General features: G+C 42.6%; 1 long non-coding RNA gene across 1 annotated transcript in view; it reads left to right on the top strand.

Annotated features, from left to right (window-relative positions):
• The first annotated feature begins 8284 nt into the window (after nt 1-8284).
• Nucleotides 8285-17335, top strand: part of LOC117881821 — a 42670-nt gene continuing 33619 nt past the window's right edge. The window contains exon 1 of the long non-coding RNA XR_004646869.1: nt 8285-8805. This is a non-coding gene — a long non-coding RNA (uncharacterized LOC117881821). The remainder of the gene's footprint in view (nt 8806-17335) is intronic.

The following is a 17335-nucleotide window of genomic DNA, read 5'->3' as shown; positions in this document are numbered from 1 at the left end:
CCGTGTCTGCAGGTTTGGCCAATCGTGGCTCTTACTGGCTGCGGTTCGCTGCTCCGGGCCAATGGGGGCTGCAGGAAGTGGCGTGGGCCGAGGGATGTGCTGGCCGCAGCTTCCCGCAGCCCCCATTGGCCTGGAGTGGCAAATCGTGGCCAGTGGGAGCTGCGATCGGCCGAACCTGCGGATGCAGCAGGTAAACAAACCGGCCCGAAAAGTAAACAACACCTTAAAAATATAGACTTAAACTCAATGGAATGGAACTATTATTTCTTCTTTGATTGCCCCTTTGTGTAGTACACTTTTGTTCCTTCAGGTTATGCATGCACTGAGGGCTGGGGATGTTTCTCTAGCAGAGTCCATATGGTCAGTGCATGCATCACAGCTCTCATTGTGCTCTTCACCAAGGGAATAAAGGGGGTTGCCAGACCACCACCATCTTAATTCCTTTTTACCACTTGTGCTCTAGGATGGAGCTTCAGTGTTTGTGCTGACTACTTCAGCTTTTTCCTGTTCAAAATACTTTTAAAATTCTTTGTAGCTAGTTTTCTTAATTTAGTTAATTAGGAGATAGTCTAAGGGTTGGTTCCCTTGGGAATCCCCCTTTGGGGTGAGGAGCCATTTTCCATATCTGCCCTGCCCCAACCTTCCAACAGTTGTGGGAAGTATGCCAAGGATCTTCAGCTTTAGGAGCTACGATATGTGCTACAAGTCATTCCCAGTCACAGACTATCCCAACACTTGTCTGTACTGCCTGGGGGAAGAGCACATCCCTTCCAGGTGCAGTATCTGTAGGTGGTTCATGAGTAGGACTAAATAGTTCAGGAAGTTTTGGTGCTGCAGGTTCCTGATGGAGCAAGCCATGAAGGCGGGAGCAACCTCTTAGTGGGGAGACCCCCTATAATACTGTCTGAAGAAGGCAGGAGTGGCCCCTCTTCTTCTTCTTCAGTTCTGAGTCGTTCCAAGATCTCTGCTTCCCCACCCCCACTTCCCTGGCTCTGAGACACTCTGGAGAGCAGGGCCAAGGCAGATGTGGGGTGGGGGATGGGATGGGGAAGGGAGACATAAGTGCTCTCATAAGGAAAAGAGGGAAGGTTCCCCATCCAAGTCCTCTAAAAAGAGGCAGAAGTCCCTGTCCCATACCAAGTCATTGGATGCTTTGTGCTCCAAAGTGGGACTTCTTCTAAGGGCAAAACCACAGCATCCNTAGCACAGAAAATATTTTTCACCAGCTTATGTTTTACTTCACCATAATCTCAATAGATTTTTAATGACCTTTACAAACCCACTTGTGTGACTTCTATTTGTTTTTGTAATAATATTTAGCTCTTCTCAAGTTCAGAATGCTTTATAATCAATATCTATTTAACCTTGCAGCACCTCCTTGACAGAGGTAAGTAAAATCATCCATTGTATAAATTTGGAAGAGCTGGGTCTCACAGTATCCAACAATGGCATTTCATTTGATTCTAGGTCTGATAGTTATTCAAACATGCAATCTATAATGCTTGCTCACCAGCAACCAAATCCCTTCAGATGTTTCTTGTTTGCTTTATGGACTCATTCAAACCATTTTAAGTCATCTTGTCTCCTTTCTACAGATGGAGAAGCTGATCTATTGAGGTTAAAAGAATTCCCAAAGCCCTAGAAGGAGTCATTATCAGAGGGGACCCAACCATGTTCAGTGTTAGATCACACCTCTCCCTTTAGGTGTATTCCAAAAAACAGTGTTTTAATGTTTGAGATTTCAAATGCATAATGGGATGTGACGTGACATTAAATTTTTTTTTTTTTTTTTTTTTGGAGTTCATCAGGCTTTAAGGAGTTGTTAGGCAATTTTTATTTAAAAACATTATTTTTATTTGATAACAAAATCTCTTAACAAGCCTTTCACTGTGTAGTATTTCCAGTATTTCATGCATCAGAAAGCAAAATCTGACCTAAACAGGTTTTAAAAAACATTTTTCATCTTTTATTTTAAAATGACTTCTTAGGAAAGAGGAAATCGAACTTTATAGCATGGCTAGTGTAAGTGAGTCTCTGAATTTCTACCTTTGTGATACAGAATAACAATAAAACACCAGAGCCTAAAAATGTTAAAATAAAAATTGGGTTTATTGTACACGATTGCATTAGCTAGTCCCAACTTAAAAACCAAATAACACGTTGGTGGAATAGGAGACCTTCAGTAGATATGAGTAGTCAAATGAGCCACTGTCCAAAGTCAGAAACTCAGAATACTAAAAGACTAATGGAAATTCATGGTGGTAAAGTGAAGTATTGTTCACTTTTATCTTCACCAGTGCCTTGAGCAACATAGCAATAGAAGCTTTGCAATAAATTTACCTCAGTCTGTAAAATGATATGCTGTAAACTACACTGGGCAAAATCTTAGCTCCCCAGTCTGAAAAGTTAGCGCGGAAAAATGAATAAGCGGATGAGTCCAGTGTAACATCAAAATCTGTATCAAAATCTTAGCCAGTGAAACCTTATTTAGGGCTTAATTCAACACCCATTAAAATAATTGGAAATGGATCAGGTCCCTGCTGATTAGGAGTAGCTTTCCTCAGACTTGCATATGATCAGAAAAGTGGCTGGAGTTCTTTTGCGCAAAGGATGTGGTGCTCATTCTAGCAAGGCTGGGTGCAGACTCTCTGAAAGTCTGATCTTTCTCACAGTTGAGCACTAATAACTGTGTAAAGAAAGCCATTTGCAGTGCACAACTGACACAAGCCCACGTGTGGTTCACTGCTGTGTGTTTGCAACTTGTCAGGCCTGACATACTCATTACATCAAATACTGGTGTCATGATATTTATTTAAAAGGTGACATGTAATATATCATTTATATCACACTTGTCACTAATGACACTATGAAATGTTGGTAACGACTCGGTAGGTGAAATTATGGATACTCTCTGATAGTATGTCCTGGAGAGTGTAAACATACAAAGGTGACAAAACAGGTTTCTTCTGTTTAAAGAGAAAAGAAAATATGGTGCCAGATGCATGTTCATGAAAGAGTGCTCTGTCCTGCTGTCTCCAAGTAAAGCCAGCGGCTAACCTTCTTGCATCTTTGCAAGGCGGGAGACATGACGCTAAGAGCAGCCCAGTGCCAGAAGGCAAGGAGCTCACTGGTATCAGGTAATGAGATACAGCTGGCCTGACCAGTTCAGTGTAGCCCAAAACACTATGGTTATAATCTGTAACTAAAAGGTGTCATGTCCCCCCACAGATTTGTTTGCTTCCCAGCAGAAAATGATAGTGAAGTAAAGGGAAGCCGCAAGAGCGGTCACACACCCCTCCCCAGAAGCGCGGATGCCTCATTTCCAGTGCCTGGAGCAGCTGGTGGGGAGGTAAATCACCGCAAGGGGAGGGAGATGGGGCTGGGGCATGCTGCTGCCCCCCCCATTTCTGCAAACGCAGAGCTGCCTGGCAACTCAGTCTTGTTGACTCTGCAGCTGGACACCACCTCCTGGGTCCTAGTTCTGGTTGTCTTCCCTGGCTCTGTGTGCTGGGTGCCATGTTTTCTGTACAACAGTGAGTGTCTGCGATGGGCAGGGTAAGAGGAGTGGAGCAAAGGAGGTGTGGGGAGTGGAGTGGGATAGGGCAGCGGGAGAGGGATAGGGGACAGTGGGAAGACGGGAAGGGACAGTAGGGAAGGGGGATGGAATGGGGAAAAGAAGGGGATATGAGAATGGGGCGGGGGAAGCAAGAGCCCAGCATGCACGCTTCCCCCAGCAGCAGTTGGGGCTCCCCCATTAAACAGGCCAATCGAACCCCCCACTCCAATGAGCCCCTGCCCTGCACCTGGACCACCCTGACAAGCAGGCCTGGCCCTTGTGCTGTGTCAGGGTCGGGGGGGGGGTCCTCTCCCACCTCCCTCCATCCAGTGGCCTGCACTCCACATTGCCATGCTGGATCCTCCACATTTATTTATTGACAAATAAAATTTGCATAATTTTAAAATAATTGTGTGCAGAATTTTTTTGTGTGGAACAGAATTTTAAATTTTTTGGCACAGAATTCCCTTGAGTACATCTGATAGTTCTGTGGAACTTCCTAACTGAGGGAAAGTCAGCCGGGGCTGGGAAAAAGGAAGACTGGTGACACAAACCATCTTGAACAAAGCATCTACCTAGCTGGAGTAAGTTTTAGACTTTTAGATGCGTGTTTTCACTTTTATATTCTTGTCACCCTTTCTAAATTTATTCCTTTGACTTGGCATCACGTAACCCATGTCCCAATGTTAATTCATTTGTTTTATTTTTAATATAAACCAAACCAGTGCTGTTTAAATGGAAGCGTGTATTTATCCCAGTTAAGTCAACAAGCTGTGATGTGCCTTTGTGTCTTTAGAGGAACAAATAAACATTATTTATTTTTCTGAACTGTCCAGGAGAGGGATGGACATTACAGAGCATGCAGTTCTGAGAAAATTTGGGACTGGGAATGTGTTGTATTCACCCCATCAGTAGTAACCAAGACTGCTAGAGACTAGGGAGTGTGACTGATGTGTTGCTGGCTGGCTGCTGAGGTCAGAGTTGCTGGACCAGGGTCTGCAGTTATACGCTGGCACTCAGGGTGTGACTTGCATGAGTGTTGCTGACTGTGAATGTCCTGGGCAGAGAGTTACAGTAAGAAAGCATTTGAGGCACCCAGGGTTATAGGGCAGTCAGTGACTAAACCCCTCACTGGTCTGGATTGCACCTCAAACTCAGAGGAACAATAAAACTTCTTATTGTTGTCAAAGAGGGTACTCTTATAACCCTCCCAGCCAGTATGAAAAGCTGTAGCACAAATGGGACTTGGGAAAGTTGCGCTTCCCTTCTGGTACCTGTCTTCATCCTCTTGCCAAAAATAGTTGATTACTTGTTCCAAGCAGCTTGATCATCTGTCAGTTTCAGGAGTCAGCAAAGGCATTTTATGCACTAGCCTTCTATACTCTCTTTAATTTGTTACTCATTTTACTTAAATTGGCCAAATCAACGAATCCATTCAATATAAGAAATGACTACAGTTTTTCTGCTTAGTTTGACATGCTTTAAAGAATTACAAATCTGATCCGTATGCTACTGTTTAGACAGAAGAACAAGAACAATAAACTAGATGGCAGCCTGATTCTAGCAAAGCAAATGCTATTTGTTACCCATCAATCAGTCCATTAGTTTGAAGAGTATGAGGGCATCTTGTATTCAGGCAAATAAACAGTATTTTTAAAGGTTGTACTTTTCTGAAAAGGCTGGAGTTACCTATTAATGATGATTTGTTTGTATGTGCTATATGTATGTTTATGGCAAAAGTGGGGAAACCTCTTGGCCCAAGAAGCATACACTGAGGTGCCACATAGCTGTGGCTTCCAAAGAGAAAGGAGAAATGGAAAGAAAAGGAAGTGTGCAGCAGGAGTTGGGAGGAGCAGAAGGAATATCACGGAGTCTTGAAACACTTTTATTTTTGTGAAAAATAAGTAAACTCTGCAAATACACACCTATGTTTTAGCAAAATGTTTGGGATTTTACTTTTCTCATTTCTTGTTTTTCTCAACTTGTATTTTTTCTTTGTTCCTCTCCTTTCTTCATGTTTTCTTCTTCTTGCTCTGATTTTTTTAAACCTTCTCTCTGCTTTTCCTTATCTGTGTTGGTCTGTTGTCTTCTTCATGTGCTGCTGTTATAAAGCTTCAGGGAGTGCAAACATTGGGTAAGCTACTCTCACACCGTTTGGCCTGTGAGGCTGGGTCTGGTATGGAGGTTGTAGTTTGGCTAGCTCCAATTATGGCTGGTAATGGAAATAGTATATAAACACATAACCTGCTAATTATTATATTATGGTATTGCCTTATGTAAATTGTATAGACCTCTCTCAGCTAGCGTTCTTCACTATATCATGAAGTAATCGTGATACTACATGATTATGTTGATCATCTGTTACCTTTGTGCAGTGGCAGTAGCTGAACAATGTGCAAACTCCTGAAAATTACGGGAATGCACATGGCAGTATGTACAAAGCATATACTGTGTATCGCCATCTGAATCAAGCAGTTCACATGGGGTGTTTTTTGTTTTGTTTTTTTAAAGGCCAAGTTTAGCAAATAAGAGCGCAGACTCCTGGTGCAATATCTATAGAAACAAAGCTGATTTAGCTATTTGACTGGTCAAGTTAAATAATTCAGAATTGAGGTTTGATTGGTCCCCTCCCTTCCTCCTCTTTGAGTTCTTGTGTGTGGGTTTATGTACCCTGAACCAAATGAAAAAAGAGCATATGTGATGGATCTGCAAAGCAGGGGACTACAGCTCCCACCAGCTCCCCTCTGTTGCATTTCCCCTTTCCCAGACCAGATAAAGGGAAAGATCCTGAACATGGAAGTGGCCTGGCTCTGTTTGGGAGTGGGAGCTGCATAGTATCAGAGAGCTGGAGGGAAGCCCCAGGAACTGTGGCTAGAGCTGCATGTGAAACAGATTGTAACTTCCAGGTGATACAGTTGGATGCAGGTCTGTATGGGACATAGGGGAGCAGTAGGGGCTGGGCAGGGAGCTGGTGGAGAGGGGCCCCAATGAGAGACGCTAGTTGAACCTGGGCTGGAAACTTGCAAGCCCCTATTTGCTTGCAAGGCACTTGGCCTGAAGAGGCCTCTAACTCTCAGTTGTACTGCCCGGGGACACAAACAGGAACTGTTACTCACTTTGAACTCTAACTGTTTAAGCCTCTTTACCTAGGATATCGGCAAACTTTCCCTTTCCTGCCAGCCCTACTAAAATACACTTTCACTTAGCCATGTCTCAATGATTACCGGAACCCACCAGGGTTAGCACCTCTGAGGCCTAGCTGCTCAGGCATCTATGATGCTTGCCTGACTTGCGGCCCATCAGGCACACTACTGGCACCGTAGGGCTTTGGTGTACTGGCCAGCCACAATAATTATAAAGAAATGTTATAAAATATTAAAACCCAAACCCTCTCCTCATAATTGACATGATCAGCTGACTTTTGGAGCAGGAACAGTGAAATACTCAGCCTATTCTGGAAGCCTTTTGTGTGTCTTGATGTAGACAATGGAACTCTGTTATGTATCTCCGACCTTGCACTGAATCTGGACACATCCCCCCTCTCCAAGTTCCTTAGCTGACTGTGTGGTTCTGCACATTGAGTGGAGCAGGGGTGGATCTAGTCCCATAAAGTTGCCAACTGGTGACTTGCTCTGTGGGGACTGGGCAATAGGAAACTGTGACGAGATCCCCAGGGTGCAGCCTCGGACTGTGGGACCGCTGTGCCCCCTTAACTCTATCTACCCTGGGCTGTCTCTCACAATACCTTGCTAGTGACCAGCAGCAAACCTCTCCAGGCGCTGTTATCACTCAGCACAACAGCATGTGGAGCCCCACACCCAGCTAGATTGCATGAATGCTCCCAGAGCCACTCATGAATCACACAGATAAAGGCACCAGAGCCAATTCCCCCCAGCACTGTATCCCAGGAATATACCGTCTTGCACTGCTCATCAATGGAAAGTGGACATACACCAGCCTTTGTAAATCCTGAGCATACTTACCACACACTTCAGGCAAACTTGCTGGTAAAGATAAACAGTAAAACAAATGTATTGACTACAAAAGATAGATTTTAAGTGATTATAAGTGATAGCAAAAAGTCAAAAGTTAGTTACCAAAATAAAATAAAATATAAGTATGCAGTCTAAACTCTCAATCCTATTAGGCTGGGCAACATCTAGATTAAGCAGTTTTTCTCACCCCACTGGACATTGCAGTTCATAGTACACAGATTTCACCCTTGAAATCTGAGCCAGTTCCCTCAGTTGGAGTCTTCAGAGTGTCCTTGTTGCTTTTAGCGTAGGTGGGTGAAGGAGAAAGGCCCAGCATGCGGCCACTGTGTTCTGTTTTAAACCCTCAGTCCCATGTGCTTGGGGAGCACAAATCCAGGCGTGTCTGGGGCCATTACTGAGTCTCCACGCAAGGCTGAGCAATTCCCCTGGTGTGGCCTCATGCAGGAGAGGCACTGAATTGTATCTCCCTTGCTGGACAATGGCTGTTGATGGGTTGTTTGACACCCCGCCCAGGCGTAGGTTACTTTCCTTGCTGTTGCTTCTGGGGAGCGAATATCTGGCTGATCCCCCAACTTACAGCATGTTTTAGTGACAACCATACAACACAATTCTCATAACTTCATATGCATTAATGATATTAATGATACATATATTGATAGAGAAATGACTTTCAGCAGATCATAACCTTTCCTCTGATACCTTACAAGGCATGTTTTCTATGTAAGATCACGATTATATAAAAATGAGGAATATGGGGGTTATAGGACGCTCCCCCAAGGTATAGAATGTCACAGAAACATTCCGTTACTTTAGGTGGCTGCCCAGCTGGACAGTCTTTGCACCCTTTTAAAATACTTCTGATTTTAGGATTCAAGTGATGTTAAATCTTTTCATAGCTCAATTGCTTGTTTCAATTCAAGACATACATGGGGTCAAATTCAGAGCTGTGTAATTCAATTGAGTTGTTCCCTTTGACACCATAGCTATATTGGCTCCTGGTGTATGTTCTGTCCTTCGGAACTCAGACTGGGTTGAAGCTGAAACCAGAGGATGTTTTACCAACTATATTCAGAGATAAACCTGGTGAACAATATCTTCTCTGAGTCAGTGACTGATGATTTCATACAGGCCCCCTTTAGCTTCTTAAAATAAACCTGTCATCACTGCCTCCACAAACTTACCAGTCTGGGAAGCAAGAGGCCAGCAAGCTGGATCTTTTATAGCAGTGCAGAGAACGAACTCCAGAATTATTGGGTTAGTTATTTCTTTCTTTTTCAATATTTTAGGCAGAGGCATCTCACCTGCACTATCTGTGCAATCTAGTATTAAGCCTGTCTGAGCCAAGAACAGGTTGTACTAAACTTACATAGTTTGGTAATATGGATAGGTATACACTAGTGACTAGACTGAGAGCCCCAAACCCACTTCACTAGCTGTTTCTGACAGGTCTGTAAGAAGCAAAAGGCAAGTGAGCTCATTAATTCATTGTTTTTAGCCTGTGTAGTAAATCTGATCAGACGTGGCCAGGTGAGGCCAAACAGTCTGTGGTTTGTAGTTCAAGTATTTATAAGACACCAGCCTTCCTACAACCTAAACATAATGAATGAAAGCAAAAGGGCATCTTGATGTCACGGTTTCCAGTGAAATCAAAATGGTTTTGCTCAATCAAGGCTATATGTTTACAAATATATAAATGTAGTCAAAAGAAATAGCAAGGGGTTTCTTAAACAGCTACAAGCAGGGTTTCCCCTCAGCCTCAAACAGGTATAGCCCAGAGTCAGGGATTCTGAGGAACTGTTGTGTCTTTTACTCTTTACACAACAAACATAATATAAAGGAACCACAGGGGCACAGTGAGGTCCAAATAACCATATATAGCCTGCCAGTCCTGGCTACATATATACACTGCCACTCTGTCAGGGTTCTGGTGGCTTTTGAAACATAGAACACAATGAGGGTGCTCACAAGCTACAGGAGCCCAGTTCTTTTATAGTGCCTTTGATTAGGATAACTCCTTACAGTTACTTCCCCATCATGGCTGAGGTCTGTGGATAAAAAACTGCTCTTCTGTTGTGGGGTGGAAGAGAGAAGGGGAAAGAAACCCTGTAATGTATTCACCTTCTAAATCATTCATTTTGTAACAGCACTATTTATAGTATTTATATTTGGTTAATTGTTCATTATTTCTGTGGAATCATAAGTGTGCAAAGAAACCTTTATATCACTATACACACTTTTTATTGTATTGGAAAGTAGCCTAGCATTCACAAGAATAACTTACCTGCAATTAGAATAAATAATGCAATAGCCTCGACTAGGAGAAAATAGTAGATTTTAAAGGACTACTATCAATATAATCCAGAGTTTCTCAACCTTTTTCCAATTTGCAACCCCCTTTTCCATACCAAGAACATCCTGGTTCCCGCCCCCTCCACCTTTCTCCCCCCCACCCCCGTTCTGTTTAGCATTATGATAATGACAGTATGGTCACAATTCCCTATTACCTGTTTGTGACCACCTGCTTGAGAACTCCTGATCTAGTTACTTTAAAAACAAGCTGAAAGTAATTTCAGGTACTACATCTGCCTCTGAGTTCCTGCCAATTTTTGTGGCTTTAAAACAGGAAAATGTGATTGAAAACATGTTTCTCTTCGCTTTGTTTCTTAGTGAAAGACCCCTCCCAAAACCATTGGTGACTATGCACAAAGTGCCGTCAAAATGCACAAATTAAATTAACTGAGAAGAAGAGAGATATTTTGGTTATATCTGAAGTATTACTTTAAAGAACAGTACGTTAAAAAATTCAGAAGTGGATGATTTTTAAGTTGACAGAGTCCCTTTACCTGTTCTGACTGTATTGTAAAAATATTAACATTCAATAGTGTTCTAGTTTGTATTGTTTGTAATGTTCTAGTTTTGTAATAGGATGATAAAAGGTTGTGCATCTTGTATTTTTATTAGAATTTAAAACTGAAATTGCCTTTATTACAAAATATCTCAAATGTTGGAATCAACTGTCATATTTTATAATACTGTTAAATATTATTATGATGTCTCTCTTCATGCTTAACACAAGTAGTGTTGCTGCCACTGTGTAGTTTGTTTTTTATTTTACATGTAAACTTTATTTTGTGTTATCTTATGCAGGAATTATGTATTGTCTAGCTTAATTATAGGATTTATAGAGATAAATGGAACTTGAAATGTAAATATGCTAATAGCATTTTGCAGTTATTGTTTTGAGCTGTACTGATATGTGGGCTTTTCTAGCAATACTAGTTTGTGTTGTCTAACCACACTCACAGCATTATCCTCCAGCAAAGAGCTGTCTGTTCAGAGAGACAGAAAAAAAACTTTGCTTATACAATAAAATAATTTTGTATATTAATTTAAGGAATTCTTTGGACTCTAAGAATAAAATCCTTTAATATTTTGGGTCTGGAACTATTATGCATTCAGGCACTTTAATTTTATGCAAATATGTCAGCAAGCTTTACATTTCTCTTTGTTTTGTATTTGTTACACATAATTTAATTTAAATAAGCATTTTATATTCTGAATCTGAGCATTTCTGATCACAGGAATGTAGTCAAAGTTTTATCAGTGTTTTCATTATAAATCTCTTTTATTCATGGTTTATAACTTCAATACAAAAAAGTCACGCAGGATGGAATTTAGCACAGAAGGTCTCGGTATGGGAGTGACCTCTGTTCTTTGTTTACTGTTGTCTACTTCTGTATTTCTTAGGGGAGAAACCAAGGCACTGATTTGCTTAGAAAATGTTAAAAGGCCATAACTTTCTCGAACTGAATGTTACAAGCTAACATGTTTACAGTAGATCCCAGTAACTACCGAGGATGCCAACTTACTTATATTTACATGAGGAAATTTTGGAGTTGGAACTCCGGTGCATTCTATAGTTATGAGGAGTGGAGGGTTTTAAAAAAGTATAGTGCTGTACACAGAATTTTGCATCACAACACATTGTTCTTTTGTGCTTTTATTATGAAACATGGTTGCTAAGTGCAAGAAAGTGATTGGAAAAAAGCTATAAATGGACAACACAGTGAAATGGCAGTAATATGAAGCTCCAGATTCTGAGTTTGTGAAAATCAGTGTAGAAAGACCTGCTGGAATAGTGTCTGTTTTCTCTGCCCAATCTGCCTTCTCTTAGGGGAGAAAAAGTTGATAACCAAAAGGAGAAAAAATCCTTACTTCTTATGTGCTCTGAGTTTAAGGGCATTTTAGAACTCCTTGTCTCAGGCTCAAGACCTGGGATTTAGATTGTTAAAGATTATTGGGAGGTTGATTTTTGCCTGGGAAGTCTGTTTTTGACTTTTGGCTTGTTTGGGCATTTTCTTCAGCTTGGAAAATGAGAGCTAAAAAGGGAGCTGTGATCTACATATGCTTAGATTCTTGCAGAGACCCAGGGAAGAGAGAGCACAATTGAAAAGGCCTGTTTTAAATGTTTGAGGAATGAGTAATTGCTGGAAAGCGCAGGTTACTAGAAGAACGAGCATCTAGTGAGTTTGGGGTTGCAAATTTTGGTTAGATGTATTCCTGGAGATTTCATCAAATGACGTAATCGTTAATTAAAGATTAATCTTTAATTCCTGGAGACTCCAGGCCAAAGCTGTGTTACAGATAGATCCAGCACTTCTCGGAGATATCTGTGACAGTCTTTCAGCGGGTGACATTTATGTACATGATAAAGAAACAATAATCTCTTAATGTAAAATTTAGAATGCATTTTCTAATGTCATCAGGTTTGTTAGGTGTTTTAAAAAAAATCATCTTCTAATAAAATTTTGAATCATAGAAGATTAGAGTTGGAAGAGACCTCAGGAGGTCATCTAGTCCAACCCCCTGTTCAAAGCAGGACCAACACCAACCAAATCATCCCAGCCAGGGCTTTGTCAAGCCAGATCTTAAAAACCTCTGGATGGAGATTCCACCACCTCCCTAGGTAACCCATTTCAGTGCTTCACCACCCTCCCAGTGAAACAGTGTTTTCTAATATATCCAACATAGACCTCCCCCACTGCAACTTGAGACCATTGCTCCTTGTTCTGTCATCTGCCACCACTGAGAACAGCCGAGCTCCATCTTCCTTGGAACCCCCCTTCAGATAGTTGAAGGCTGCTATCAAATCCCTCCTCATTCTTCTCTTCTGCAGACTAAACAAGCCTAGTTTCCTCAGCCCCTCCTCGTAAGTCATGTGCCCCAGCCCTCCTGATTATTTTCGTTGCCCTCCGCTGGACTCTCTCCAATTTGTCCACATCCTTTCTGAATTGGGGGGCCCAAAACTGGATGCAATACTCGAGATGTGGCCTTACCAGTGCCGAATAGAGGGGAATAATCACTTCCCTCAATCTGCTGGCAGTGCTCCTACTAATGCAGCCCAATATGCCATTAACCTTCTTGGCAACAAGGGCACACTTTTGACTCATATCCAGCTTCTCATCCACTGTAATCCCCAGGTCCTTTTCTGCAGAACTGCAGCTTAGCCAGTTGGTGCCCAGCCTGTAGCGGTGCATGGGATTCTTCCACCCTAAGTGCAGGACTCTGCACTTGTCCTTGTTGAACCTCATCAGATTTCTTTTAGCCCAATCATCCAATTTGTCTAGGTCACTCTGGACCCTATCCCGACTCTCCAGCATATCTACCTCTCCACCCAGTTTAGTGTCATCCACGAACTTGCTGAGGGTGCATCCATCCCATCATTCAGATAATTAATAAAGATGTTGAACAAAACTGGCCCCAGGACCGACTCTTGGGGAACTCCGCTTGATACCGGCTGCCAACTAGACATCGAGCCGCTGATCACTACCCATTGAGTCTGACAATCTAGTCAGCTTTCTATATACACCTTATAGTCCATTCATCCAATCCATACTTTAACTTGCTGGCAAGAATACTGTGGGAGACTGTATCAAAAGGTTTGCTAAAGTCAAGATATATCACGTCCACCACTTTCCCCATATTCACAGAGCCAGTTATCTCCTCATAGAAGGCAATCAGGTTGGTCAGGAATGACTTGGTGAATCCCTGTTGACTGTCCCCGATCATCTTCCTCTGCTCCAAGTGCTTCAAAATGGTTTCCTTGAGGACCTGCTCCATGACTTTTCCAGGGACTGAAGTGAGGCTGACCAGTCTGTAGTTCCCCGGGTTCCCCTTCCCTTTTTTAAAGATGGGCACTATATTTGCCTTTTTCCAATTGTCCAGGATCTCTCCTGGTCACCACGAGGCTCTGCAATCACATCAGCCAATTCCCTCAGCACCCTCGGATGCATTAGATCTGGACCCATAGACTTGTGCAATATTTTTATACTCCTAGTCATCTGACCAAGTTTCCACTTCTTGTAAGCTTCCTTTTTGTGTTTAAGCTCACCGAAGATTTCACCATTAAGCCAAGTTGGTCGCCTGCCATATTTGCTGTTCTTTCTGCACATCAGGATGGTTTGTTCCTGTGCCCTCAATAAGGCTTCTTTAAAATACAGCCAGCTTTCCTGGACTCCTTTCCCCCTCATATTGGCCTCCCAGGGGATCCTGCCCATCAGTTCCCTAAGGGAGTCAAAGTCTGCTTTTCTGAAGTCCAGGATCTGTATTTTGCTACTTTCTTTTCTTCCTTTTGTGAGGATCCTGAACTCGACCAGCTCATGGTCACTGCTGCCCAGGTTGCCACTCCTTCTACTTCCCCTACCAATTCTTCCCTGTTTGTGAGCAGCAGGTCAAGAGGAGAATGGTCCCTGGTTTGTTCCTCTAGTAGTTGCACCAGGAAGTTGTCCCCAACACTCTCCAAAACTTCCTGGATTGTCTGTGCAACTCTTTGTGGTTAGTGATTAGATGTCCAGTATTCAGAAGAACAGATCCACAGGTTTCTGCCAAAACTCAGGGCTGCCATCAGGAGGCAACACAAGAAACTGTGTCTGGTCAGGGATTTGGGGTCTGGATATATGAGTTCAGACTAGATGATCTAGCACAGTGATACTCAGATTGAGGCTCGCGAGCTGCAAGTGGCTCTTTAATGTGTCTCCGGCTCTTTGCAGCACAATATTAAAACACGGTGTGATTTAATTATTAACCAATCAGAATGCTTTTACTATGTTATTAACCAATTGTAATTGATGATAATACTTGGTCAGTCATTTTGCTGTGAGAATTATATAAAAACTTAATATTTCCCCCATCATACTGTTTAAATATGAATAATAATACTATAATAAATTAAACAAATAATTCACACTACTGTGGGTCTTTTTGGTCATGTTGATCACTAATTTGGCTCCTGAACCACTGAAGTCTGAGTATCCCTGTTCTAGTGGTCCCTTCTGGCCTTAAACTTTATGATTATGACTCTGAGCAGTGCTGTGATAGAGATCTTTATCTTTCCCTCCCCTGAATCATCCCACCTGAGCAGCAGCTACTGCAGCCATTCAGGAGGGAGAAGAGTTGTTGGATGTTGCAGGTGGTGATTGGGGCTGGGTAGAACTCACCTCAGTCATGCAATGGTGGAAGAGGGTGAGGGAAAATTCTGTTACCCATTATGACACTGAAAGTAGGGAGAGGAAAGAAGGAAGTGCTAAAGTGAGGGATAGGGAGAGGAAGCAAAAGAGGAATGTGTTTACCAGGGAGAAGGGAGTTAGGCAAAATGGGGAGCCAACAAAGAATAAAGTTGAGAGGGAGCCCATGAAAAAATAGTGTGGAGAAGGGGATTATTTATTTGTTTTACAGTAGGGGCTAGGGGTCCTAATCATGGATCAGGAGGGAAAGGGGAATAAACACAAGGAGAGATGAATGACTGGAAAGACTGAAATAGAAAAGAAGAATAAATTGGCAGGGAAACTGACACTGAAAAGATTGAGGAAAAGAGACTGCCAGATAGAGAAGAATATGTTTGGAGGAAGAAAATTTGGAGAACAAGGACTGCAATGTGGCTTTGTGTGGGTGTCAAGATATGTCCATTGGGAGTAGTTTACAGGATTATTGCCTCAGGTTTGCTAAGAATCATGCATTTTGTGTGGCGGTCATGATTTTGGCAACCCTGTCGCATTCCTGCAGCTCAGCTGGATTGCCACGCATCCAGCTGCGAGCATGAGCTGAATTTCCTCCTGAGGGCACTAGATGCAACTGTGGAACTCAGCTTCAGGCAGCCTGTCTGCCTCCTTTCTGGCTTCTCCACTAGCTGGATCTGAGCAGAGAAAGAGCAGCAGTGGTAGTGGGGACAGAAGGTGTGAGGCTCAATACCAGTCCCAGACTCTTCAAGTTAGGCCCCAGGGAGACTCTACCCCCGAACTCTTTAGACCTCTACATCTCACACTGCCCCCACTGCAGGGCCAGCTTTCTCCAGCACCCACCCACCTACCCCTAGCCACCCCCTGACAGCACCCAGTCCTCCATACAACTCAGGAACCCAACACCTCCAGCACTCTCTGACCCAAGCACCCCAAGACACTCCAGCACCCACCTACCTACTCCAGCAATTCCAGACACCGTCCAGTAGCCCCCAATATCTGCCCCAGCACCCACGCACCTCTCACTGCCTCATCTGTGTCGTACCACCATCACTGGTTGGGGCAAAGTGCACTAACCATAGGCTGAAATTCATGTTTATATGCAAATATGAAAATTATCATTAATTTGCATAAAATGTCACACATACAGCAGCACAAAACTTGGTAGCTATGGAGCCTAAATGCTAATATCTAGTATGTTATTGAATCTTATGTTTTTTAAACCATAAGACCCTTCTTTTTTCCCATAAGGAGGTTTACCAGCAGCTGATAGGTTCTGCACACATCATTACATGTTATTTTTGTCTCCTCCTTTTCAAATGTCAGTAGCCTCCATTGCTTTTCCTGGATCTCCTGTCATAGACTCCCAGCCACAGTAAATCCTAGCTGCAGCCCTGAAAGTGTTTGAATTCCTTGCTGTCTGGACAGATGCCTTTTCCATCACATGAGATCAATAGGAAAAAAATATCCATTGTCTTTAATTAAATTGGAAATTTCCACTTGCTGTGAGTATTCTGGTGATATATATGTGGCATTATTCATCCATAGTACTTGCAGCTTTTCAGCAATAGAATTGGCAAATAACTTAGTGAAGTGCCACAAACATTTTGTCTCTTGAAAACGGCAGGATTCTTCAGTACCCTGCAACCTTTCAAAATGAATGAAAACGGCAATAATTGTTCCTAATGTTGGTCAGTCTGAATTAAATCTACTAAAGGTAGCTCACTATACTAGCATTTTTGTCTCCGTTACTTATTTGCATAGAAAAATGTAGTGTTGACAGAGTAATTAATAGAATATGTGCAGGTCCTTAAAAGGCAAATCCTGACCTTTCCATCTCTAGAGGATCAGAGGCCCCTGATCCAATTTCCCTCTCTGGATGAGGGGGATAGTATGCGGTGTCTGTGCCTTTTGCTGCACAGCCCTTTGGGGGATCTCTGTACTCTGGGTTGGGGAAAGGTTGGAGGAAGCATTTCTGTGGATCTTGGGAGGCCAATGGATCTGTGACCATATCATTTCATTGGCCAAAACCCTTCAGTTTCATCCACGTCCTGGGGTGGTGCAATACAGTTTTAGCAAAGCATTTGGGGGAGGATTGCACACTCCCTAGACTTCCCCCAAGCATGTTCTTTTTACTCAGTATGTTCGGTGCAGAATTTAATCTAGAGTGATTGAGTTGCAATTTCTGTAAGCACACGGTTTAATCCATTCTGATATTATCTTGTATTTGCTAGGCTCTAATGCTTATCAAAATATTCACATGTATCACT

The sequence above is a fragment of the Trachemys scripta genome, chromosome 8, assembly GCF_013100865.1.
Source record: "Trachemys scripta elegans isolate TJP31775 chromosome 8, CAS_Tse_1.0, whole genome shotgun sequence".
Classification (NCBI taxonomy): Eukaryota; Metazoa; Chordata; order Testudines; family Emydidae; genus Trachemys; species Trachemys scripta.
This window is presented reverse-complemented; position numbering and strand designations above follow the sequence as displayed.